The 27,236-nt window shown below is 32.6% G+C and overlaps 1 pseudogene; it reads right to left on the bottom strand.

The window, feature by feature from the left end:
* Positions 1 to 532: 532 nt before the first annotated feature.
* Positions 533 to 27,210, bottom strand: LOC121391790 (annotated as a pseudogene).
* Between the last annotated feature and the right edge of the window lie 26 nt (positions 27,211 to 27,236).

Here is a 27,236-nt window from a genome sequence, read left to right as displayed (position 1 = left end):
GGTGTCATTGAGTTTTCTTAGGTTGAATGTGGATAAGTCACCTATTATATAGACAGTGACTATAAGTGATGACACTAATACCAACTATTTTGATTAGGATGACTGTCCATGTGATTTATATGAGCACTATGTTATTACTACAAATACTTTGATCAGCTATGAACCCATTGTTAGATAAGGTTTTTGAGGTATGAACATCACTTCAGTATTAGCTTCAACCAAACAGATATAAGCATTCCCTGTAATAGATTTATAATGAAAGTACATCCGTATATTGTAGTTAGACCATTGACCCATTACTATATAGAGGTATCTGCTGTATTAATATAACTTTTAATGGTTGCCATAGCTTTTTTAGAACCCTTAATATAGAACTTTTACCAGACCCTATTAATGATTTAATATTTCATTCAATAATACATGTGTACCTGATGTTCCTGATATAAGAATATTCTTGCCTCTTTCAAATTTGAAAGTCAGTCCTTTAAAAATACACCAGATTACCACACACAATTTGATGGTCTGTTCTAACCTTCCACTAGTGGAATATCGTACAACGGAGGAACTATAGTGACATCTTCAAAGATGGCTGCTACTATAGGACCAGGTTCAGCTATGGAGTACCTACAACATTAAAATATAGTAAGTTATATTATTAAATAACAATGTAGAAATGACATTATATTTGAATAGTGATAGAGGAGAGTGTTCCTTATTGTCTGTGATCTATTTTATAGAGAATCATCTAAGTCATCATTAGATAAAGTACTATCAGATTAAGTCATGGAGGGAACTACTGTAGTTGTATCAGCTGATGTAAGTTTGTTTAGTTGTTCAACCCTCAAGAAGATGACCAATTCTATATACAGTGACATGTACTAGTAACCATGGTAACACATTGTACTTTACCTGTGAGTATATCCTGCTAAGTGGCAATATTACTTGACTGATCTACAGTATAGAGAAATTGTTTTTTAAGATAGAGAGAGAAAAAGGCAACCTACAAGAACAAGTCCAATGTTATACTATATAGTAATATGATAATAAATGTACCTCACTTATTTTCCAGCTAGTGCCGATGGAGAGAGGTGATCATATCCACCAGAGAAGATGATAATACCCAATACAATATATGTAATACCAGAACTGAGATAATCAAATAAATTAACAGGAACTATAAATTAAAAGAGATACAAGTTAATTAATAAATTATAAACTATTACATACAATTTAATGGAAACATCCAATGAGGCCAAACTAAGTTGAGTACTGAACAGTTTCTATAGCAACCAAAAACTAGTTAATAATATTAAAGTTAGTTAAACTTACTCCCATTAATCCTCTGGCCTTTTCTGCTTCCAATGATCCACAACTAAAGTATCATGTGAATATCATGTGATAGTCATGTCAATATCATGTGATTAACTTACTCATAGAATGCCTATAGACTCTGATTAGATCGTACTTGTACATCATGAATCTAATAACTAAATCATAGCAGCACTATATAAAAAAAAATCATAAGGTAACCAAGGGCGTGTCTAAAATAAACATAGGGAGTGCCTTGAAAATCTCAAGAATGGATCTGCTAAGTCCATGTACCCTTGAAGTCACATTTCTCTGATAACTTGGATTGTTCTTTGCATTATTCTGCTAGTAGCATGGCAATATCGAGCTACATTTTGTTATTGGTATGGCTAAGAATAAACGCAGGGTAAAGGACGAAACAGCAGTTGTAGTAACTAATATCAATGCCAAGAATACCAATGACTTCATACCCTTTGACTAAGGAATATCAAGTGTTCAGAAGTACTATGGTACATTATCTCGTGTAATCACTAGTACCAGTCACATGTAGCTGCTGACCTATATTCAGCTGACTTAATCTCAGATGGACTCAGACAAAAGTTACATCTGAGAACAGCAGTCGTGAAATGAAAGCACATTATCTACTGGATGAATTAAAGAGGAGGAGTTGTCTATGATAGCACTAAACTAATGAAGATTATCTCAGTATTACAACATCATCGACCAAATCCTTAGTGCTATTGCTGAAAAAAAATGAAGACAGAATGTGGTAAGAGAAATTAACTAAAGCATTCTCCTATAGCAATTTTATAATAACATTTCATTCACTAATAAAATTATTTATACTTAGAGTCATCTATGGCAGTGACTACTTGCACTGTTGGTGATACTGATTTTGATAATTGTTTAAAATGCAAGGAAAGTTGAATTCCTTAGTAAAAAACAGTTTAAAACATAGTTGAGTCATCTAGTATTGATGTTAATGATCTCAAGGAGTTTAGTTTTCTGTATTATCCATTTGAAGAGGAGATTCAAAAAGCAAAGAACTTATCTGATGTTTTTGTTGTAGTCGTAAGCTATGTGTCACCAGTTAACATACATGTACTTATGCTGATTGTTCGTTATTTCAAACTCTCTGATGCTGAAACAGCATATTCAAAAACTATGAAAAAATGAAGAACAAAACTATCGTAAAAAGTTGCTGAGTTACAACATTTGCTCAAGAGATACAGAAAGAGGTGGAATTAATAGGTCGTAATCCTACAACAGAGCACTATATAGATATCAAATTAAAGTGGTTCTTCAAATGATAGTGTAACAGTCAAAGAGTTTGAAAAAATTGTCAAAAATCTTCCTTGACTACTATCAATACATTCACATTTATAGAGTGGCTAAGGTTGCATCTTTGTTACTAGCATGCTCCTAAACCACTAATGGGAGCACTAGTGAAAATGGCAAAGACAAGGCTATCATATCTCCTTGATATTGGAGTGATCTTGTTACAGATTGGAGATAAAGTTATCCTTGATAAGAGAGAGAAAGAGGTATAATGAGTCCCTACTAAGTACATACTCACATAGTTATATTAACTTAGATGTTCATATTATAATTACATATCTACTTATATGTACATTAATATCCAGTGCATGTATTATGGTACTTAATTTGTATCACTATACTCTAGGAAGTATACAAACCTAATTTGGCCATTACTGATGGTCCTAGCAATAGTGGGTCATCTTCCTTATAGTTGTCACTGGAGATGAGAATATTGAGAACAATACAGAGAGAGAGGTAAAACTAATGAACTAATTTATATAAGATATATAGAGTATCATTTTCTATGTTAAGGCAGAAGTATATCAAGACCAACCTTTTCCACTAGATAACTCTTCTATCATCCCAACTATCTCTCAGACAGGTTAGCAATGATAGTAGCATAGCAAAAAAAGTTTGTTATAAATGCCTCTATTACTTCATTGATTTCAACTCATTACAATGCTAAATACATCCATTCTATCGAACTGGATCCAGTGATGGCAATATGCTGTTCTTATATAACTAATAACATACTAGCTAATAATTGTTGTGTTGCCATCACATATAAAGTACTATATAGAACAATTCTATTACTTTTCCTTATTCTCTCTATGATATATTTTTATAAAGTCAATTTATGTTCTAGTACTAGAAGTTCATACTTTGTCTTATAATGTTAATGTTAGTTAATGAAAGTAGATCAGTATTACATATACAGTGAAGTTATAGACTTCCTCTGCCTAGACTTCTGGGCAGTTCCCTATGTTATGTTAGTATTTAAAATGCTTGTTATACAGAGTTTTCATGTAGCAATAATTCAATGTGTAAATATGATATAGCTATTGGATATATCAATGAATATCAACAAAGAGAAGGTATTTATACATGTTTTGATTATTTGTAATGACATATGATAATGATATGTAGCATTATAATTATTAATATTATATTATTATAATATGTCTGATCTGTCCTATCATGAGTTTATTACAAATTATAGTCCTCATAATAGCTGTAGCATAACATATGCATGATCTAGACTGTAATTATGATGATAATCATTACTTCATTATATATCATGATGATCATATACTAAACACACCAACATCTACCTTCTTCTCCTCCTACCATTTCCCTTGTATACTATATTACATCAATGAAGTAATGTAAAAGTCAATGTATGGTTCAGTACTGAAAGTTCATATGTTATTAATGTTAAGGATGTAGATCAATATTAACTAATGAAGTGTGAACTTCGTCTGCCTAGACCTCTGGATATTACCTTAAATTATGTTAGTATTTAAATTACTTCTTATATGAAGTTCTCATGTAGAAACTAATTTAATGTATAAATATGATATAGTTATTGGATATATCAATGAATATCTGTGATGGGTAGAGTTTTGACCAAATTAGGTCACAACAGTATTGTGATATGAATAATATTACTATTCATAGCAGTATATGTTATTATTGAATATATCTTTGAAAAGACTGTAAATAAATGAAGAGAAAGGGATTGGAAACAGAAATGAATTATACGTATCAGTAAGATGTATGCTGATTTCATCTGTGTTATGTACCTCTTGTCAAATACTAATGTAATTCAAAGTCTTTTATTAGATTACTGGCAGTGTTTATGGTATGGAATATGCTTACTGATGTAATTAAAGAAACTCCCTAGCTAATGTTCTTGTTAATGAAAATATATTTCCTTAGCTGAGTTTTACACCATAATTTTTAACTAATAGATGGTTTTATTGTTCATTTCTGTTTCCATCCCTCTCCTCTCCTTTATGTATACAAATCAGTAATGGAAGAGTTTTTGACTAAACAAGGTCACAAAAGGTTCACAAACAGGGATGATATATTAATAGCATTACTATTCATATCATTGTATTGTTGACTATGAAGACTTGACATCAGTGATGGGTGGAGTTTGACCAAATTAGGTTACAACAATGATATTATAATAATAAAACATTTCCCACTCACAATTAATACATATGTATATATATAAGAATAGATTATAGAAATGTTCATTTATTAACTGTTACTTTACAGTTTACATATATTAGAGTACAGTCAATGTATGTTTATTTCATTTACTTACTTTATAGCTCCACAACAACAAAGTCAACTGTCCAATGTGTCCCTAAACTAAAGAAAGATGTAATCAGTGATGGTACTGATGACTTAGAAAATGACACTGCTACTGGATTATATACTCCAGACTGGCGATATTTTCCTCCTGGTACATGTGATCTCCTGATTATTGGTTCATGTGGAGAAGTGTCTGATTCTCAAAATATGCAAGTTGCACACAAACTTATACCCAATGATCAAGAAGGATCTAACCAATGGATGATAAAGGAGATTGACCTTATTAAGAAATTATATGAAAAAAATCCCCATTGTTTATCGTGTATTAGTTTGTTAGATCCTCCAGGAAGTGAACAATCCAAAGATTACTATTTGGAGAAGATAAGGAAACTTCTTAACTAACTGTAAACAAGATATAGGTAAGAGAGACATGTATAGATTACATTGATGGTATACATATTAATTACTTAGCTATCATCAGGTACACTGGTCATGGAGAGAAGAACACTGGTAACTGGTGTTTTAAGATAGGTCATCACATTCCAGGACATCTTTGGTCTGTATATGGATTGCTTCAGAGAAAACAGCTTATAATACACTCTGATTGTAGTTATTCTGGTAATTGGATCAAAGATTGTGTCAAAATTTAGACGACCTTGGTATCCCATCTTGTGGACATCACACAAGAGAACAAAAGAATATTACTCAGAGTATGGTGTTCCTGTGGTGCTAATGAAGAAGCTACTGCACTGTGTTATATTACTGAGGCTAATGAATTTGATGAAACAAACAAATTTGTCATGGGCTTACTACAATAAGAAGCTATCATCAGGACAAACTACAAATTAGGTGAATTTACACATATTCGTTGTAGCAAGAAACCACTGAGAAATGTGAAGTACGCTCTGCATTCACCTGGGAGGCTCGTTTATATCGTTGTTTTGTCTACCTACTTCAGAGTGAAGATGAAGGGTTTGCAGCCTGCCATTATGTGATGGTTTTGATGAAGATAAAAGTAGAAGATTTCAAAGCTAAAATTGCCAGTGGGAACATAAATGTTGTGATTATTTGTAAAGTTCTTGAATCTGGTTGGGGTAAAGATCCTCCACAAGATATAGTAAACAAAAAAATAGACTCACGATTTGGTTATATGTAGTAGACAACCTACAACAGAATATACAAAAGGTAATATATGGGCTTTTAATGAAATAGCTACTTTATACATTAATTATAAGGAAAATACTATTATTGTTGTATGTAATTTTTGTCAAATATATGATCCTTTAACCAATATCTCATTTAATAATAGAATGCCAGTTATTAGTTCATTATATCTAACTTTCATTGTCCCTGTTCAGTTAAAGTCACTCTCACTGATGATACTATAAGATATACTATACAGTAATACTACATAGTTGATAATAATACCTGTTTAATAGAGGATCTATGACCAATACTAAGGACAGCAGTACCTATTTGATGAATACTGGTATAGAAATAATGTTCATCTTCTTCACTTAGTGCTGAAGTAACCTCATCAGTTACTAGAATTAGATAACACTCAATAGTCTCATCATACAACCTTTATATGAATTATCTACTACTGTTTATAATGACTTACTAGCAAAGGATGGTTTTGGTAGAAGAGTCAAGCAAATGCTATCTTCCGTATTTCTCCTGGAGATACATAGTCATTCCTGACAAGAGAGATGATACCACACATTTCATTTATTAAAATCTAAAGTTATCAGTTGCCACCAAATCAACTGACATTCAGATGAATAGATGAATAGAATGACAAAAAAGACAACAGAATAAACAGAAGACTAATATAAATAAACAGATACTAACTATTGTACTAACTATTATAAATACAATTACTTATAATACCTAGTATAATATTTATAATGATAATACTTAGTATAACATTTGGTAAATTGACATATTACACTTTCTAGATATAGTTTTTTTACATATTATAAATACAGTAACCTATATATAGTATGCATGTACTAATCTAATTACTATAATATAATATAATGTAATTATAAGTATATTGTGGTTATCTATACATACTAGTGGGAATTTCCCACATATTAATCATCACATATTGTAGGTGTATTGACCACAACCCTTTTGTGATCTCTTCCTAAATTGTTGACCAAAACTTCTGTATAAACAGAAAGGTAAGGAATAAAAAGTAAATATAGATTAAAGTGATACTTGTTTTATCTCAGTCCCTGTAGTTATAGTTATCTATACATAACATATAACTAACAATAGATATACTAATCTATAATATTACATACCAAATAAACGATGTTAGTAATATACCATATGTTGGTAAGATTGTAGATCTTACCAATATGTCGTATATTATACTACATATTATATAATATATGTGATACAATAAAACAAGAGAACAATTACATATACCAGTAATTAACAAACTAAGTACTGTAAGCTTTGCCTATATGTAAGACAGTGAGAGTTAATGACATATACATTTTTAAATAATAAATCATAATATGATGATATTGGTAATCTTCCACTGAAAGGTGTGTGATGTGAAAAAAACTGAATCTATTAAAAACAGAGACCACAATAATGGCTACTAGTATACTGACAGCTTTATACCTTCTACTAAGGAATATCAAGTGTTTACAGAAATACTATGGTAGATTGTCACGTGCAATCACCAGTCCAGTCACATTAGCTGCTGACCTATACTCAGCTGAATTAATCTCAGAATGGACTCTGATAAAAGCTACATCTGAGAACAGTAGTCGTGAAATGAGAACCAATCATCTATTAGATGAATTAAGAGGAGGAGTGGCTATTGATAGCACTAACCTAATGAAGATTATCTCAGTATTACAATGTCATCCTCCATTACTTAGTGCTATTGCTGAAGAAATGAAGACAGAATGTGGTGAGAGACAAAACAATACTTTAATGATTCAATTACTATAACATTGTATATATATCATTTAACAGAGCAGCATCAGGTGGTACAAAGTGAATCTTCAAGAGAACCGACTATATCTATAGAGTCATCTCTAATAACACTGCTCAACCTACAGATCAACAATATGTACAAAGTGAGTGTACATAATGATCACATATACTGATAATATTACTTGTTTTTTAGAAGCAGTAGTTACAGTTGGTGATATTGAATTGATAATTGTTTATAATGCAAGGAAAGTTGGGATCTTTAGTAAAAACAGTTAAAAACATAGTTGAGTCATCTAGTATTAAAGTGATGATCTCAAGGAGTTACTTATCTGTCTTATCCATTGAAGAAAGAAATTGAAAAAGCAGAAACCTATTCCGTGTCTTTGTTGCAGTTCATAAGCTTGTTCACCAGTTAATATAGAGATCCTTAAACTTATTACTGATTATTACAAACTCTCTGATGCACTAATAGCTATTAAAGAATATGAGATTGAAGAACAAAACTATCGTAAGAAATTGATGAGTGCTAAATTTGCTCAAGATCTAAAGAAGAAGCTGAGTTATTAGAGCGTAATCCTACATTACTCTGAAATTAAGGTGGTCTTCAGTTGATCATTTCACAGTGAAAGAGTTTGAGAGAATTGTTAAAAATGTATTCCTCACTACTCTCAATATATTCATCTTTGCTATGTGGGTAATGTTTCCATTATTGTTACTATGTGTGCTCCTAAATACTAATGAGAGCACTAGAGAAAATGGCAAAGACAAGACTGCCATATCTCTTTGATATTGGAGTGATCTTGTTACATGATTGGAGATGAAGTTATTCTTGATAAGAGAGAGAAAGAGGTATAGACATTTAATAATCATAAATATTTAATACATATATAATAATATATCAGTAAATATGTTCTTATGTTTTACTATTATTGTATATATGTTTTACAGATAACATCTAATGAAGTTTTACAAATCTGATTCAGATATTACTGATGTTCCTGGTACTATTAGTCAGACCCTCAACAAGCCTTATCTAGTCAAGGACTTGAAGAGACCCAAACACGATCTAGCCCAGAAGAAGAGGTCACACTATCTATCAGTGAACATATACATAGTAATACAATATTACTCAATGTTCTAATGATTACTTACTTTATAGTTCAACAACAAACTCAAGAACTGTCTGAATTAGAGAAGGATGTTACTGATAACAAAAGAAGAGATGAGGTAAAGAGATAAGTAGTATTAGACACATTTTTAATTGTTTTGTTAATAATTATGTCTATAATCTATAGGAAGTTAGAAACTCCTGTAAGGAGACTAAAAAGTTGAGACTCAACTGCAAATACAAGAAAACATTACTAGAAAACTAGAGTCTAGTGTACAGCAAACAAAAGGTGCCTGTTGTTGGTTTTAATGAATATGCAGTCTGGATCACTATAGCTAGTAATGAGAGTTGTAATTAGTATAAACTCATCATAGTATTTCCTCCAAGTCTAATAGCACAGGGTTGTCTCATATATTAAATGAGTTAAGACCAATTATATTTTAGCATTGATCTTAACTCATTCCTTATTACAATGAAGTACTAGTATGACAAATGTATATAATAATTATACAATATGTCATTATCAGAGAAACACACCAGCACATTAACTTAAAAATTTTTAATTCCAACTTGCTTTTATATTATAATGACTCACTTCTCTCATAGTAGAATCAGACTCTGGTATTATGTTCTCAGTCTCTCTCACTATGTCCCCAATGAGAGAAAGTTGAGAAAAGTGTAAAGAGAGAGGTAAGACTAATGTGTTTATTTGTATAAGATAATATAAAGTATCATTTCTATTTAAGGTAATACATACAGAAGTGTATCAAGACCAACCTCTTCCACTAGATAACTCTTCTATTATCTCAACTATCTCTCAGACAGGTTAGTAATGATAATAACACTATAACTATAATTACTGTCTAGTAACATATATTAGAGTACAGTCAATTGTATTGTTTATTTCATTACTTACTTTATAGCTCCACAACAACATAGTCAACTGTCCAATGTCTAAACTAAAGAAAGATGTTATCAGTGATGGTACTGGTGACTTAGAAAATGACACTGCTACTGGATTATATACTCCAGACTGGCACATCTCCCATCCTGTTAACAACTGATCTCCCTGATCATCGGTTCATTTGGAGTCTTTTCTGATTCTCCAAACCATTCAAGTTGCACACAAACTTTACCCAGTGATAAAGAAGGATCTAACCCATGGATGACAAAGGAGATTGACATTATTAGGAAAATTTGTGAAAAAAAAGTCCACGTTGTCATCAAGTATTAGTTGTGTCAATCTTCCAGGAATGAACACTCCAAACAGATTACTATCTGGAGAAGATAAGGAACTTCTTAACGACTATAAACAAGATGGAGGTAAGAGAGACATGTATAGATTACATTGATGATATATATTAATTACTTAGCTGTTATCTGGTACACTGGTCATGGAGAGAAGAGCACTGGTAACTGGTGTTTTAAAGATGGTTGTCATCACATTCCAGGATATCTTTGATCTATATATGGATTGCTTCAGAGGAAAAAAATTTATAATACACTCTGTTGTAGTTATTCTGGTAATGGATTAAAGAAAGCTTGTGTCAACGCTTTAGATGACCTTGGTATCCCATCTTGTGGACATCACACAAGAGAAACAAGGAATATACTCGAAGTATGTGTTCCTGTGGTGCTAACGAAGAAGCTACTGCACTGTGTTATATTATGAGGCTAATGAATTTGATGAAACAAACAAATATGTCCATAACTACTCCAATAAAAAAGCTATCATCAGGACAAACTACAAAATTAGGTGAATTTACAGATATTCGTTGTAGTAAGACAGCCACTGAGACCTGTGAAATAGACTCTACATGTACCTGGGAGGATCGTATATTCACTGAATTTTATCGAATCTACCTTAGTACGTGGTAAAGACAAAGGCAAACAAGCTTGGCGTTAATGTACTAGTCGATAAAGATAAAATGGAAGATTTCATTGCTAAGCTCAAAACTGGAGTATAGATGTTACTGATTATGGTCGTCGTCCTGCACTCTGGAGGGGACAAGATCCACCAACAGATACTATACATAAAGTAGAATTGAGATTTAAGTCATATCTTGATCCAGACTATTGTGTATGTTGCTTGTATTTGTGTAATATAATATCTATTCATTATAAATTAATGCATTATCATTTTCTACTTAATATAAAACCTCAAAATATAGTAGAGGTCACACGGACTGTACTTTTTTATTTATTTAATATTATCGTACAATTGAGATGTGAATCTTTAGTAATATTAACAAAACTCCAAACAAATATAAATGGGTCTTATAACGATGCGAGCCTTTTAGTAATACAACAAGATTCAAGTTACATAATACAAAACACCCATTTATTAGTTCACCTAGATTCTAACCTTCCATACTGTCCCTGTTCAGTTAACGTCACTCTCACTTGTATGATAACTATAAGATATATATACAGTAATACACATAGTTTGAGAATAAAACTGGTTAATAGAGGATCTATGACCAATACTAAGAAAACACGTAGTACCATTTGATGAATACTGGATATAGAAATAATGTCATCTTTCTTCACTTAGTGCTGATAGTAAACCTCATCAGTACTAGAATAGTTTTAAAAAAAGATAACACTCAATAGTGCACACTTTATATGAATTATCATACTACCATTTTATAACGACTTACTGAGCAAAGATGGTTGGTGGTAGAAGAGTCGGCAACATGCTATTTTTTGCATTTCACCTGGAGATACATAGTCATTCCTGAAAAGTGGGAGAGGGAGAGAGGGAGAGGAGGGAGAGAGAGAGAGAGAGAGAGGAGAGAATTGTTCACTTAATCTAGTAGTAGTAACTCACCAGTTACCATCAAATATCACATCAACTCCTCCTAATCTTTCTTAGTGATAACTATAAAATGTACCATTTGATGAACAGATGAGTAATGAATAACTTACTAGAAGCCAATCTTAATGCTTCATTATTTCTATTCTCAAATAAGACATAATCATATTGAGTGATATGATATTGTAGTCAAAGTATGATAGTACCAGATATTGAATATAAATTACAGTTAAATTATCAGTTGTGTCATTGAGTTCTTTTGGTTTTGATGTGGATAAATGTCACCTATTATAATAGACAGTGACTATAAGTGATGACACTAATACCAATTATTTTGATTAGATGATTGTCATGTGATTATCATATGAGCAACTATGTCATTATTACATACTTGATCAGCTAATGAACCTATTGTTAGATGAGGTTTTTGAGGTATGAACATCACTTCAGTATTAGCTTCAATTAAACACAGATATAAGCATTCCCTGTAATAGATTAATAATGAAGTACATCCGTATATTGTAGTTAGAACATTGAACCATTACTAATAGAGGTACTGCTGTATTAATATACCTTTTAATGGTTGCCATAGCTTTTTTAGAACCCTTAATATAGAACTTTTACCAGACCCTATTAAAGATTAATATTCCATTCAATAATAACATGTGTACCTGATGTTCCTGATATGAGAATATTTTGCCTCTTTCAAATTTGAAAGTTAGTCCTTTAAAAATACACCAGATTATCACACACAATTTGATGTCTGTTATAACCTTGCCACTAGGGAATATCAGTACAACCAGGAGGAGACTATAGTGACATCTTCAAAGACGGCTGCTACTATAGGACCAGGTTCAGCTATGGAGTACCTAGAACATACAATATAGTAAACTATATTATTAAATAATAATGTAAGAAATGACACATTTGAATAGTAATGGAGAAGAGTATACCTTATTGTCTGTGATCTGTTGTTATAAGAAATCATCTAAGTATCATTAGATGAGATTACTATCAGACAAGTCCATGGAGGAAACTATTGTAGTTGTAGCAGCTGATGTAAGTGTTTAGTTTGTTAGTACCTCAAGAAGATGACCAATTCTAAATACAAGTGAAATGTACTAGTAACCATGGTAAAACATTGTACTTTACCTGTGATATATCCTGCTAAGTCAGCAATATTACTTGAGCTGATCTACCAGTATAGAGAAATTGTTTAGAAGATAGAGAGAGAAAAAGGCAACCTACAAGAACAAAGTCAAATGTAATACTATATAGTAATATGATAATAAATGTACTTCACTTATTTTCCCAGCCAGTGCTGATGAGAGAGGTGACTCAATCCACCAGAGAAGATGAACATACCCAATAAATATATGTAATAACAGAAACTGAGATAATCAAATAAATTAACAGAAACTATAATTAAAAGAGATACAAGTTACCTTAATAAATTATAAACTATTTATATACAATTTAAGGAATGTCCAATGAGCCAAACTAATGTGAGTACTGAACAGTTTCTATAGCAACAAAACTAGTTAGTAATATTAAAAGTTGTTAACTTACTCCCATTAATGCTCTGGCCTTTTCTGCTTCCAATGGATCCACCACTAAAGTAAGTATCCATGTGAATATATCATGTGATAGTCATGTCAATATCATGTGATTAACTTACTCATAGAATGCTATAGACTCTGAATTGATCGTACTTGTACATGATGAAATCTAATGGAAAAAAAACGAAAGCACTGTTGTGTACTAAGCTGTCCATTTAACTCTATGCATCCATTGTTACCTAAAGTCTCCCTCTCTCTTTTCTTGTGTGACAATACGAGAGATCACAGGTCCCATGAGAAACTTGTTAATTGTAGTAGATATGATAAAAGACCATAGATAGCCAACACTCCAATAATCCCATACTAAAAGTAAGAGATCAGATATAATAAACATTGTTATATAATCTAATGTAATGACAAATGTATGAGTTTAATTAGTGAGGAGGAACACTAGCCCACTCAGTTCATCCAACATATACCCACAATCCTGTTGTTAGGGAAATCACCAGGCTCAAGTTATCAAGGTGAAGCTTAAACCACATTTGTGCTGATGCAATATAGGCTGTGTAGTACAGACTTGTTTAACAATACTGATAGTGACAAACATTTCTCAATATTTACTCAAAGATGTTACATGCTTACTTCAGTTTTAATCTCCAACTAAACACAAGATCTATTAATATGCTCAGATATATGCTAGACTATTTTATGGTATCATCAAATTAGAAGAAAGAGCAGAGAAAGTTTAGATATTGACAATCAGTCAGGTCATATACATAATGTATTGGATCATATATTATTTGTGGAAAAGGTCAAATATTTCACTAAAAATTATATAATAGATCTATATGGCAATATTGATGACTACAATTAAACATATGTATAAGTATTACATTATTAGATTGGTACAATAAAAAGGTCAGAGAAAAACAGCAAATATTGGATCATTTAATATTACTCACGTAACAAATGTTTTGTATGTGTAATAGCAAGTACAAATGGCCACAGAGCAAGTTAGGAATAATTTGAATAGCTAGTTCATTACAAAACGCTCAACATCTTGAGTAATACGTTATCGCTAAAAGAAAATTATTAAAAACGATACAAGTTTGTAATGTCACTTACGGATTATCGACAACTTTCTCTATTACATTTAATCTGTAATAATTTAGATCTTTGAAATAAAGTGTCTGGAGATGACGAGTCAGCAAAGATCTCCAACGAACATAAATTACATAGGCCATTAAATCTACAGCACTCTTACACTACATTATAATGATGTATCTTAACACAATATTGATTCCACTTGATATTCACTTACAATACAAGCTGACACACAATGATCACAGTTGATACACACTCTCTTTGAATACTGATGCTCATGCCCAGTAAGAGATGCATAAAAAGTACTTGGAATTAAACCAGTGTATAAATAATTGTATTCAGCTAAAAGAAAGAAATAAAATATAAAATCATATCAAAATGGTTTGCAGTTTGAAGACTAACCTGAAGCTCTAACAAACAAAAAAATAAACAAAATAAACATGTCTTGGATAAAAATTTAGGAAATAAGACTTTTCAAAATTTTAACAGTCTCTTTATAAATAAGAAATTGAACCTGAAAACCAAAATTATACAGTCAATCCAGTTTTGTCATCATCTCTAATGAAATACCCCAGTTTTTCAAGTTGTGGGAGGCTGTCGTATCTCCTTTTGGTTCTATGACCTTGTGCCCCGTGTATGAACCGCTACAGCTCTCAGCATCCGTCAAAGGAGGAATAAGTTAGCATAACTACCAGCCATCATATGGAATTCCGTTCACGTGGGTATCAGCCAACGCCCTCAATTATAATTACCTTATTAATTGTTAAGCTTACCTACTATGAATATTGTTATCTTTCAATATGAGGGTAATGTCCTCCATACCATCAGTAATGATGTAACCACAGTCACAGTCAGTCTCATCTAGAGATTGTTTTGCTTGTAAAGTAACAGGAGCTGTTGGATGTTTTTGGTGGAGAGCTACTTACGCAATGTACCAGAGAGCTAAAATGTCACCAGGAAAATAGAAATCGCTATTGGCTCTTGGCTATAAGTATAGGTACTGAAACAGCCAGGAGATATGTAGATTCTGATATGGTGATATTAACACTGTTCTGTTTCATTATACAGGAGCTGTTGGATTGGGTTTATGGAGGTTAGCAGTATAGAACAGATTGATAACCTAACAGAACCATGAATGACATTTAACTGTGGACAGCTTTCACTTGCACTATATTGGCAGTGTACTCCAGTTTAAGAATTATCTTAATATTAATATTGAGTCTAAATTTTCAGACTGAAGTGAAGTAACTGTAAACTGATTTGTTTGTGTAAGTTATTGTTGGTACAAACTCAAGGGGACACAACATCAGGTATTGTGTAGGCAAAATGATGTGATGAATTGACAATGAGTCTTTTGTTGACCTGCTTACTGTTGAAAACTTACAACGAGAGACACTCTACATAAGTATAGCAACTTCAAGACAGGTTCTTGGACTGTTTATGGTTCTAGCTTAGCAATATTTCATGTCAACAATATGCTCTTAACCAGAAACCAAGTTGGTAGTTTCTTAATTTCTTTTTCTTGCTGTAACAATGGATAACTAGTCGTTGGTCAACCTTCAATAGATCTAGTACCTAAAACATTGTCCTCCATGTGATTGTAATGGAAGGCAGTGTGGTGCTGAAGGTGAGGAAGTAGATCAATGCAGCTGTTGTAGAAGATGCAATAAAGGAGTTGGGGAGACATGTGGAGATTTGGAGGGAGAATGCCTAGAAAACCTTCTCTGTTTACCAAAACGATCCTTACTCTGCTAGCTATTGAAGGAAAATGTTATGGTGAGCAATAAATTGACTCAACCAGTAGTCCACTACATTTGTTGAAATATTCATCATGGAAATTTGATCAGCTTAGAATGTTTCATTTCTCTATTAGAATTACTCCTTGTTTAACATTTGGATGTACAGAAGAAGATGGAGATTGCAAATGTTACTATAACAATGCATGTCCACTCAAAGACTACCATATTACAACACTTGATGAATGTCATGAAGCTGTCAAAAGTAACAAAAATGTTCTTTATTTAATTATCTCTAATTATACAAACTAAATAATTTAATTCTTTTCTAATAGGAAAGAAATGTAATGATGTTAAGTGTCCTCCTCAAGTGGCAGAACAAGGTTGTCCTGCAGGAATGTATTTTGAAGAAGGACATTCATTTTATGATGATGTTGTCCCAATCAAGGACAGATGGTTTGTAATATATCACTCTGTGCTAGACCACCACAATGTCCACAGTTAGGAACTAGTTATGGTAGAAATAGCTAAGGAAAATGAAGGAAAATGCTGTTATGAATATCACTGTGAGAGAAGTACGTTTATGGTTGAGGTATTTTTGGGTACATGATAGCATTTGAGTACTGTACAAAGAAAATTGTCAACCTTATTCAGCAAAAACTTCTTTAGAGCAGACAATTTAAGAGCTTGGGAACTTTCTTTAATATAAAGGCGTCTCTATACAGAGGTTGAAAATATGACTAAGTATTAGATAGTGTCTAAAAAGATGTCCTCCAAATAGTTAAATTTAATGTCCTTTTTCATAGAAACTTCATTTTATCTTCATCACACTTTTCTCATTCTATTACAGGTTGTAACTATGAGGGCACTTTACACTCTTACAATGAAACATGGAAGGAAACACCATGTAAAACATGTACTTGTACCCAGAGGGTGTTCGATGCACATATAAGAACTGTACCCAGCTAAGTGACTGTTCTGTACTTACATACATGAGGGAGAATGTTGCCCTGGGTGTTTTGAACCTTCAATGGTGTTCACTCCTAAGATAATGATAATCCAGGTGATACACTGTCAGGCTGTATGTCAGAGTCGGAAACTAAATATGAAGAAGGACAGAGATGGGAACCAGGGTCCTTGTCGTCTATTGTTGTAGATGTGAGATGGAGAGATATCTTGTGCTGAGAAAATGTGTGATACACAAAAGTGTGATGATGGTGTAAGCTATTATATACCAGAAGGATGAATGCTGTCCCATATGCGAAAAAAGGTGAGAGAGAGAGAGAGAGAGGAGAGGGAGAGTGAGAGAGAGAGAGAGAGAGAGACGAGAGAGAGAGAGGAGAGAGAAAAGAGAGAGAGTAAACCAGAGTGAATGCAGGAGAGACACAGATAAAAATTTGTGGGTATTGGTGTATGCAACAGCAGGATTGACCACATGTATTACATCTGTGCTTCTGTTGTGTATATTATATGAGAAATTTTATAAATCTACTATAATCAAATGCAAACAAATGGCAAAATTAGCTTTTGTTTTGTCTGAAAAGTTGAGCACCATTCATATCAAAAATGTTTGTCACATTAACAAGACAATATTGTAATGTCTATTTCAGTATTTTGTATACTATACATCAGACTCTTTTAACTTTGTTTATAGAAAGGGAAGACCTACTATGTCACCAGATAACAATATTAATATGGTCACTCCTACAATGTCATCAGATAACATTAATATGGTCACTCCTACAATGTCACCAGATAACATTAATATGGTCACTCCTACAATGTCACAGCTAAACAATATTAATATAGTCACTTTACCTCCAAAATGCCAACGCATAATGACATGCCCACACAATCTCCACCATCATCACAGTTGCCTAGCAACAGGACTAACCCACCTAGCAACCCTCAGACACAACCGACAGCAGTTGGAGATATCACCAAGAACTTAGCCTTGGTGTTAAATGTACCTTATAAGGAAGTCAAAGCAAAATGGGATGATTCTCATTGGAGTTAATGAGTATACTTAAAAGATCAGCAGGTATCTTTAGAGGATGTGGAAATTACTGCTGATAATCATCATCTCTGTAAAGTAGAAATTGGATGGAGGGCTTGGATGGATATAGAAATGAAAGATGACATTAAGATAGTTAAATGACAGATGACAGTCAGCAATGAATGAAGTTTGGAATAGAATAATTGAATGGATAAACATGACACAATGGATGGTCAGTATAAGATGATGGAAAAATTGATAAGTGATTTTGAATGGATACAACATATCACACACACAAGCTATAATAGCCTTATATTTCAACAATAGATACATTATAACACATTGTTAAGGGGTTGTCTATATTATAGAAATGCTACTGTCCTGACTCTCACTCTAACAAATATGGACAAAAAATTCAACTCTGATAGTGGACCAACCATCAATGAAATTATCAATTCAGACCATTGCCCGTATTAGTAAACCAAATGGCAATAAATTACCAACTATATACATTACAACTAAAAGAATAAGATAAAAATCCCTGAACTAGCTACTGTATTAAAAAGTATCTCTCTCTCTCTCTTTTCTCTAGCTATGACTGATGAACAGTAGGACCCTGCTTCTGAAAAAAAAGAGATGCATTTAACAGCCAACCATTATCCGTTCTTACATTACTAGCTGCTATTTCCCTTGTCAGTTTTATTGGAGTCGTGGTTATATTAATTATCATCAACAGACGACTCAAAAACAGTCAAAGCTATCAGAGGCATTCCTACCAAACCAGCCAGAAAACCATAAACTTAACACACAAATTAACAAATAATTAACATATTAAGATTATTTTGTAAAAGACATGAAGCTATGTAACACATAACATTAAATCTTACTAGCTGTGTAGCGTGTACATCACTTTAATTTATTAAGCATTTACATGTTTAATATTATTTATTGATATAATAATTATGTCACAAATTGCAGCAACAAGTTCTTATTTTAAAAATTTCAACCAAATACCAAATCAATCTCTGGCTTCACAGTGTATCCTTTAATAAAGAATTACCATCAAAATGGAATAAATTACATCTTGCACATACAAACAAAAAGAAAAACAATATTACTCTGAAATTGTATGATACCAGTGTTTGCTGGGGTTGGGGGGTGGGGCTTGAAACGACGCATGCGCAGTTCAACAAAAAGGCAAAAGAAAGAGTATCTAGTAGCACATGATTTATAACGTCTGTCACTAATAGTTGTTCTAAAAAAGTTACAGATTAAGTACAGAAAGCGGCAAAAAAGGACGAAAAAACAGATGAACGAAAAGAGACGCGGCAAAATAGAACATATCATTCTTGCATTTCATCTGGTCGATCGTGAAGGATTGATCATTCCTGGGACATCCAAAAGGATCTGACGCTTTCTCTCTTGTTCCTGTACAAGTTGAAGTTCTCTTGCTTCAAGATTTTACAGGTCAGTGGGAATCTTCACCAGTAACTCCCTAGAAAATAAAAGAGAGAAAGAGATGACATCAATTATTGACAATTCCATACTTTAATTTGCACTAGAAAATCTCTCAGGTGCTCCTTAAACTAGGTATATTTTTGTTCAAAAAGACAATCCTTCAACAACACACTTTGACTTGAGACTGTAGCATAAAATAAAAAATAAATATTATTCATAATTTAACATAACAAATACTAAATAATATTGTGATGATATTAAATTTCCTTACTCTGTTAAGTGAGTGAAGGCTTGTTTGATGAGATGTGACTACATATTCTTGAACAAATATGCATTACTTGTAATTGAAACTGTAGCAGGTCAAACAGTGGTACCCGGGTATTTTGTCTTCCTCCACCAATGGGAACATGAGAGCTAGAATAGTAGCAGGCATGGTCAGACCTGGCGACAGTAACATAGGGGAGAAAGGAGCTTTAATTAGAAGTGTGGTCTCCCCTCTTTACATACTTTGCAGTGTGTGATGTATCAGTTACTACAGCAAACACATGTTCCATGAGGTCCATAAACAAACAGTTTTGAAAAAAATCTGCAGCAGCTGCTTCTGAGACAGAGAACTTTTGAAGGAGAGTAAGAGAATATGAAGACCTAAAGAAATGAAATTCAAACTCAATTATATAAACAGAATATTATTCTAGACAATTGCCGAAATAAAACTGAGTAGAGTTCTTCATTGAAAGAGGAGGTGATATTAAAAGGATAATAATTATATGTCACACCATCAATAGCTCTTATCAACTATCTTAATTCCACACAAGTGGATTATCGTCTTATTAGAGAGAGCAAGTAAGGAAGGTTAACAAAAACTAACTTTATAATATTAGTACATTATTATATTATGAATTATATATGTAAGGGTTAATGTTGTATTATGCATAGAGATGATGATCAAGTACTGACCCTATTCTTTCCAACATTTCTCATTGTGGTTTAAATGCCCATATCACAGAATCAATAAAGAGCTTAAATCTTTCAGCAGGAATTTGCAACAGAGCTAAATAAAAAGAGAAAAGAGAGTTTATTGTAGCAGCTCTAAGAAACTTACCTGAAAAACAATGCTGAGGTAAAAAGATTGTAACATTCGAAAGAAGTGCAGTCGATGTTCAGGAAACTCTTCAAGACTTTGTTTTAACATTTCAAGAGTAACATTCAAACAGAGCTTCCATTATAGTAGGTACATTACTAGTGGCTTGTTCCTGAAAGAGTACATAATTGTACGTTAATATAAAAATAAAGACATGATATTATACAAAGAAAAAAGCATTATCTGTCATATAATACATAGAAAATAAATTATACAAACAGTCTTTTACAAGTTAAAGGCTCTACCATTATAGACTACATACTGACTATTATTGCATTTACAAATTTGTTTTACTGCAGTTTATCGACAAATAAATGTCACAGTACTCAAGGACCTCTGGTTCTCTAGCTTGTGGTACATTCTTATGATAGTCAATGAGGATAGCATCCATAAAGGTGGTAGAAACGTGATCATGTACCTAAAATACAGACAGGACAATAAAATCAGATTCATAAATGCTAACTACTTACCATAGCTGTGTCTGACATTTAGATACCCAACAATGATAGTAATTTCAATGTCTCTTTCTTAACTGTTCTCATACCAGCTACTAATGGTTGCTTTAGTAACATGTTCACCTATGAAAGGAGGGAAGGCAGGTTTAATACTTATTCATAGTTGTTATAATGACCACACCTCCAGCTACTACAGCATTTGATATATTCTCACTAAGACACTTGTAAATGTTTAAAAGGTCAAGAGATATATTCTTGCCAGCTGTAACACATAAAAGAGTGGTTTACCACTAACACAAGTATTATTTACCTGAATTACAAAGGGATGTCCTACCAGCTGTACATGCTCTGACATTAAATACCTTAAGAACATGGACCAACAATGCTTGATGCACTCAGGATGTTGTAAGACAGTACAAATCTACAATAATCAATGAGTTGATTACAATTAAGCTCACTATGTACACTACAACTCACAGCTGTCGCTCTTTGTATTTAATACTGTCCACAATTCATTGGGTTAATGCATATACTTCTCTATAAGTCTCTTCTGAGCTACATCATCCTACAAGAGTTGAGTGAGAGAGATATGAAGATATTACAGGTATACAATAGCTTACAGTTTGTGCTTGATCATGTAGCCTAACAGCCTCATAAAAAGTATGAACTTGATGTGGTTCTAAATCACATAGGATAGCTCTAATGTTTATTTAAAAATCTCCTCTTAAATGGCATCACCTCCTGAGGTTTGAAGCCTAAAAAGGCAACAAGACGTTCATTTGTTCTGTCTATGATAGCAGAGAGAGATATACCTGAACAAAAGTCTTCTACATTTTGGCTATTTTTATAAATGTTATCACCAAGCCATATCTTGTACTCCTTCATGAGTTTATAATATTAGTTTGAAAAAGATCATATAACTATTAAACACACATACACCTTTTACACTCACCATGAATAAATTCAAACAGTTTATTGGAAGGACTGTCTTGAGAAAACTCCAGTGTGCTCTAATAAGATCAAAAGTATCAACTTTATATTAAACCTTCTTAAGATACCTAAAAATCTAGGATATTGACCAACAATATACACAATATTAGAAGAGCTATAATAGCTTTATGTCCTTGCCTTTCTTTTGTTCACACATACTTAATAGTTCCTATAATAATAATGAATTAATTATAGTAATGGAGGTTCTTTACCTTATGACTGTCACTAAAAAACCTCTTCTCATCTTCTTCATGCATAGCTCCACTGCATAGAACCAATAGCCCAAACATAAACTAAAGGAACAGAGAGGGGGGTCAAAGAAGAGGAAAGAGAAAGAGGAGAAGTATGAAATTAAGTATCAATTCTTACTATTTTCCACATGATAGTGTAGCATGTGTGTGTGTGTGTGTGTATTAAAGCAGAAGTCATAAGAATAGTAAATCTAATCAATTGGAACTAGTCTATGAATTACTTTACGTATTCAAATTCTTCCAAGACAAATCTGAGCCATTAGCTTGTCTGTAGAGTTTTCTGTCATTAATTGTTCAGTATCAGAATATCTAAATGAGTAAGATACACTACAAGGAGAAAGAGAGAGAATAGCATACTGATTCACAGAGATTACTAAATCACCTAGTGTCTCTCTCATTGTTTTGTACATATTGATAGCATCAGTATCTTTTCATAACTTCTCTTATACTTCCCTTGTTCGTTTCAAACAACAATGGACTTCTTCTGGTATTAGCCATCGACTGATCATATCACAAGAAGTATCTGAAAAGACCATTTAATATTTAAAGGACCATTACAATACTACCTTTGATAGGATAGGATAGAATAGCTGACGTCTTTGAGGTGGGTTTTGCTGGGGGGGAGAAGAGGGTGAATGAGACGAGGAGAATGGATTCTCTCGATAAAGACCAGATGCCAGATGATTCCAATATTCAAGACAAATTTTAAAGATATCTCTTATCTCCACAACAGAAATTAATACAAGGTAATGAAGAGCTACAAGAGAAAAGAGCTTAGAATCAACAAGATAGTGCAGACTTATTCTAATAATGTATTCTGCATTTCAGCCTGTAAACAGTAGATGATCCAAGCTTAGCAGTTGAACATTATATATGAAATGTTGTATACCTTGTTCTATACTAATTGTCCATGCTCTTTGAGAAAGGTACAAATAAATAGCGCTAAATTTGAATGAAGAACTGTTCCGTCCAGACGATTTTTATACGCCTCTCTGATGTTGGTTGAGAGTGGTAACATCTGAAAGAAAGAGGAAATTACAGTTAAACGAAAAGATGTCTAACCTGGACCAACTGTTTTAATTGAGTCAGTAACAATTGAGAACATTACCACAAAGTGTTCACTGTATTGATCTTCAGCTTGTATACCAGCTAAATGGATGAATAGGATAAAAATAGAGATAACAAAATTGTTGGTACTAACCAATTTCTGTCAGACATTTTAATGGACATTTCTGAAGGCAGGCACATTGAGAAAACTACAGTGGAGAAAAGAAGAAGAAGTAGCAAATACCATACAACATTAGCATTGAGATTGTTTGACTAAACTTTAATTCAAAGGACATCAGATTATAATAGTATTATTCTGTTCATAGTAACCTATGAAATGGTCAACGTACAAGGGGTGTCAGAATATTTTTCATCACATGTGTAGGTACTTTTTATTGTCATATGGTACATGTATAACAACTGTTAACAACAAGTCCTCTATGGTGTTGTAGCATTAATGTCATCTTTATAGATGAGAGGATATGAGTTTGAGTTTCCAAAAACATATCCTAAACGGAATCAGGTTAAAAATTTGAGAAGTGTTTCAAGAGTTTCATTGATAAGTGGAACACTTTGAGAATTGTCTACATGAAAATGAATACAACAAATTACATGGTCTATTGTATTTCAAACTCACATTACAAAAGAACATAGCTGAAATATTTGAGAGAATTCACCACACATACTATCCTTGAGATGTTTAGCGTTTCATTTGTGTCATTTGACCACGCTACTGAAAATCAAATACCTCTTCATACAAGAGAGAAAAATAAACCCTCAATCTTCAACAAATGGTTAACTTCAGTTTTACCTCAATAGTCTCAAGATGTTCATGTTATTCTGACATAGCGATTTGTTCGTTTTACTAGCCCCAACAATGTCACTGATAAATGTAGGCCAATTTCGTGGCCACTCGTGTTTTACAATTTGAACTAAAATAATATTTAACTGGCAAGGTAGACTTTTTGTTCTAAACAATAAAGAAAGAAAGGATGTAATGTAAACAAGAAAAGACCAAATGAAAGAGAGTGGAAAGATGCATAAAAGAGAGGAAACAAAGGAAATTGAAGACTGTGAAACAGTCATAACAATAGTTTACATACTAAAAAAGACGAGAGGTATAAAGCTTAACCATAATGATAAACAGTATATATATATTTATGATACATTGTAAGTGTAATGTACTTACAGCTATGTTTCTGGATCTGAAAGAATATTTTATATAAGTCCTACAATATATTCTTGATCCCTACATACACATATATTAATACCAGTGAAGGATAAGGTAACAATATGTCAATAATAGAAAGAGCCAAGCCATGTTAATGTACCTTCACATTGCTCCTTGGTAAGATCTTCCATTTTGTTTGATAAGTGCTTCAAGAATTTGCAAAAGCAAAGTACTAAAAATGAAAATCAAAGTAGTATATGAAATTAAAAGAATGTAATAATCTTCTTTAGTAGGAAAGAATATTGTACAATATCTACAATTGATACTAAAATAGAGTCATTAAAAAAAGAGTTAACAAATACTGAGACATCAGATTTAGTCAATATATATTCTTTCAAAGTGACTGTATTAACAAAATCACGTTACAAGGGGTGTCAGAATATTGTCTCATCACATGTCCCAAGTTACAATATTGAAAGTTCCAACACATCAATTGTTATTCAAGAAAGACAGACAAATCCTGAAAACTCGGACCAGTTGGAATTGAACCAAAGATCTCTAAGATAACTAATTAATGTTATGTCAAAAGAAACCACAGGAGTCTAAGTAAATATCATATTGTATAGACTTAAATAAACTAAGTAGCTCACCTCTAAGTCATAACTTAAAATAAAGAAATATATATATATTACAGTGCAACACTATGCTAGGCAAACCGAGCAACAAGCCAAACAACCTTTCTTCTGAAAGAAACACTATCAAGTAACATCAACATATCAACAACAGTACAGGAAGTTTACAAGGATAAGAACATTGAATTGGTAACTGGTTTGAACAGTCAAACTGACAATGCACACAGCTACATTTAAACATATTCTTGTAGTAGCACATAGTGTCATGTCCAGAGAGGAATGTCAAGTGATATAATTAATAAAGAGCTATGATAACTAAAACAAAAATTAATATGGACTTCACATAAACAAAAGAAAATACACTTTTGCTTATACAAAAAATGACCTCTTTTCTAGGTCAAAGTAATGACAACAGTGCTATAGTAACTAATGTACATATAATGCATCTGTACCTTTGTTTGTTGGTCTTGAGAAAATTCCAGAATACTGTCCACTCGAGTCAAAGCTTCTGGTGTTCTTTAAACTCGTGTAAAATTATACCAGCTACTTGTTGCTAATGTACATGACAAAGGAAAAGGATAAAGTAAAAGACTGTAGTTAAGTCTTCATATAATTTCAAAAGTGCTACATGCAAACAATGTAAAGTCATGTGGACTATCAAGTGTAATGTTGACAAGTGTATAATGACAATACGTTACATGACTGTTCTAACGATTAATTACATATTAAATTGTAAGTAATTAAGTTAAAAATAAACAGGTGGATAACTGGCAAAGAGAAAAACCTTAAAAAATCATAAAGAGCCTTCAAATGCAAATTTTCCATCAGAGCATATACAATTTATATTACCTCATGTCCAGAACTTGAGTAGAAAACATGTTACACACAGAATCTAGTAATGATATATCCAATTTCTGAGAGAAGTCAGCAATGATATGCTCTATCAGCAAATGTTGTAGTTGGCACGAAAACTGGGTCTATCAGCTCAGTAGAAGCAGCATTACTTACTCATGAAACAGTAGAAAAGGGTCAACCCTATTAAATTAATGAAAAATTAGCATGAACAAAAACATTAAGTGGATAATATAAATCACTTTTAACTTGTAAGGCTTTTTTCTATGTTTCTTACTCGTTTCAGATCTCTCCTCACAAGGGGTTAAACTTTTTTACTTTATCCACTTCTAAAAGCATAAAAATGTTGCAAATGTATACAACAGTTTTAAATACCAGGAAAAGATACGAATGCCTCCTTTAATAGAAGATATAAGCGAGAGAATAATTGAAGGAAGAAAGAAAGCTGGCTAAACTATGCAGCAGGATAGAGGAAAAAAACTCCTTTCAGGTGATAGGAATATTTTTGCCATGGGGCTAGGGCAGAAAAAGACCGGTTTGTTGAAAGAAGGCGTGGAGGATCCGCGAAAACCAGTTGCGTGAGCACGTGAACAATTAAAGTTCGCGGTTTATAGTTAATCAGTTAGGCAGACTTTAAATGGGTGGGGCTCGTGTTTTGTAATTATGATTCGACTTTTACAAAAACATTATATCAAAAAGTGTATACCAGTTTATAGAATGTGCCGAACTGGGTAGACTAGTGCCATATGTGAAAGGAGGAGCAGATGATTGATGTAAAATAAAAAAATAAATAAAAAATCTACAAGACTATTATAACAATAACTATTGATGGGTGACAAAGGAGGATCTGTTCCATAGTACTAGCTTCTGAGTCACTCGCTCCAACATCTTGTAGATTCTGTCCTTCCTCTGGTTTAGACCAAATGGATTCCTTCCACTATTAGAACGACTTGGTGGACCGCTTGTAGGCAAATAACTTATAGGCATCATCCTCTAATTACTGTCTACCATTA

The sequence above is a fragment of the Gigantopelta aegis genome, unplaced genomic scaffold, assembly GCF_016097555.1.
Source record: "Gigantopelta aegis isolate Gae_Host unplaced genomic scaffold, Gae_host_genome ctg2956_pilon_pilon, whole genome shotgun sequence".
Taxonomy (NCBI): domain Eukaryota; kingdom Metazoa; phylum Mollusca; class Gastropoda; order Neomphalida; family Peltospiridae; genus Gigantopelta; species Gigantopelta aegis.
Note: the sequence above shows the minus strand (reverse complement) of the source record. Positions and strands in the feature narration are given on the sequence as shown.